Source organism: Parasteatoda tepidariorum, chromosome 7 (assembly GCF_043381705.1).
Source record: "Parasteatoda tepidariorum isolate YZ-2023 chromosome 7, CAS_Ptep_4.0, whole genome shotgun sequence".
In the NCBI taxonomy this organism is placed as follows: Eukaryota; Metazoa; Arthropoda; class Arachnida; order Araneae; family Theridiidae; genus Parasteatoda; species Parasteatoda tepidariorum.
In genome coordinates, this window is record NC_092210.1 from 54,211,984 (window position 1) to 54,214,496 (window position 2,513).

The 2,513-nt window shown below is 27.6% G+C and overlaps 1 pseudogene; it reads left to right on the plus strand.

The window, feature by feature from the left end:
- The window catches only part of LOC139426095 (astacin-like metalloprotease toxin 3), a 6,107-nt pseudogene extending 5,080 nt beyond the window's left edge, over window positions 1-1,027 (plus strand).
- Window positions 1,028-2,513: the final 1,486 nt, after the last annotated feature.

The following is a 2,513-nucleotide window of genomic DNA, read 5'->3' on the forward strand; positions in this document are numbered from 1 at the left end:
ATATTGATACAATATTAGAAAGCACTCTTTTTTGAGGATATAATCGTGTGGGCTGATAAAAAGATTATATATTTTATTTTCCGGATTTTTTAAAAAAATTTCTTCCCCTTTTTTTCTAGTTGTTTGTTATTTTTTTTCATTATTATTTCCCTCCCCCCTTTTTTCATATGTCTATAATTTTCCTTTGTTTTATCTTCATTTTGAACTTATGAACTTATCTAATAAGTTCTGTTTACTTGCAGCTTATGAGCAATAAATGAAACTTATTGTTTTTCTTAACTTTCTTCGTGTTTTCTTGTATTTATTTATTTTGTTGTATATATATATATATATATGCACTCTTGATACTTAATAATAATAATTATTTTTTGCTAAGCCTTAAAATCCTTGTTCAAACAAGACAATTCTCTAAGACAATTGCGGTACATTAACTAAGCTGTTTAGTTGGAAATATATATTTAATTGCATACGTTTTTACAATTGTTTTGGGTATATGATTTTAATAAAAATAATATTTGAAAGGAGACTTACAAGAAATTAAATTATTTTCTGATTTTTGCTTATTATAGAGAAAAGGATAGGTTACAAGCATGTTATGTTAAAAATTTTTATAAGTCTTTGTTACTTAAAACCTATTTTTCAGTTACATTTTATACTTTCAATAGTTTGATAAGTTGTATCATTAAAGAAATATTAAATTATTAATACATAAAATTAAATTATTACTTAGGTGATGCTTTCAACTCTAATAAGCTGTCTCCCCAGCAAAATATCCTGTAGTCTGATTACGACTACGACTCCATCATGCACTATGGCAGCAAGTCTATGTCCAAGAACGGTGAAGACACCATGAGGGTTAGAAATAATCATACATTGTTAGAGCCTTTTGAGAAGCATGCAATGACTGAAAGTGATATCGAAAGAGTCAAGAAAATGTACAATTGTGCTTAATTTGTACCATATCGTAATTGTTAAAACATGTGTTGTTAGAGCCTTTTGAGAAGCCTGGAATGACTAAAAGTGATATCCAAAGAGTCAAGAAAATTTACAATTGTGCTTAATTTGTACCATATCGTAATTGTTAAAACAATGAGTAATTCAAAATAAATTGTAAAGGGAATGTTTTGGTTTATTGCTTTGTCCTTACAGTTTGTTTTATTTTTAATTTATGTTTTTTAAGTACTATTTTAAATTAAATAAATTATTGAAAAAAGCTGTGTAGTAAAATCAAAATTATGAACCCGATAGCAGAATTTACGAAGTAAATTTGTTACACTATCTTCATAAATACAAATTCGTCTGCTGTACCAATGCAGTCAGAGATTGTTATTGTAAACATTCGGCTTAATTTAACATACATGAAGCAAAATTTGCTCATTAAAATGAGCAGTGCTTTTTTATTTCATGTGTGCTCATTAGGTCCCTAAAAATTATACATAATAGTGTACGTTTCAAAACAAGTTTGCAATTTTACGTTTCAATTACGTTCAGTGAGTTTACAACTTTATACAATGATACTAAGAAATTGAGTAAATTTCTATACAATTAAGTCTGTTATCAAATTGCAGAAAAAATGATCTCTTATTTCATGCTCTTTGCAATTTTTAAATCAACTATTTAATTTTGATTAGAAACGAGTTTAGAGATGTCTAATAAAGGGATTTGAATAATTTCCCCTCATTTGTTTGTTTGCCTTCTAAGAACAAATGGAAATTTTGAAATAAAACATCAACTGATTATGCTGCAAAACTGCAACACCCATTGCTGTACTTGAGGACTTCTGCTACCGGGATTATAATGATTAATTTCAGCATATGTTTACTTCATAATATAGTGAGTGTTTGAGATTTTTTTAAAAATTATTTTAAGCGAGGTTATTTTTAAGAATATTTTCTTTTAAATTAAAAAGTATATTAGTATAGGTTTACGTTGCAGTACTAAACTTGATTGAGAATGACCCTTGATATAACTAGCAAAAGTAAAGAGGGAAGAAAAGAAGCCTGTCAATAACTCACAGAATTAATTAATAAATGACCAGAGATTAAACGAATTGGTAAATAAAAATTTATAGATAAATACGCGCATTAATAAGTCAAATATTCCTTGAAACAACAAATCATTGAATGTATACATCAGTAAATATATTTAAAGTAAATATGTATTAATCTATAATTTTCTAATGGGGGTCAGAAGCTTTTTATTTATTATCTTTCGAACAATATGGTTTTTGACAGAAAGTTTCTCCTTCTGATTCCTAGAGATATCAGATTAATTTGGATACTACTTTGGTTCATGAAAATATCTAGGCAAAATAGAATTCCGGTAGCAAATAAATTAGAGAATGACAGACATCGTCGTCGGGCTGACAGAAAGAAGATTTTGGAATTTTTCTCTCTGAGTGTGACAAATATGAATTATTTGCACTCAACACGTTAATCAAAAAATAAAGAGTCCCGTTAATAGAAATAAATATTCTCGTCTTCTGTGTTAAGTTCATAAGTAAGGGAACGAAA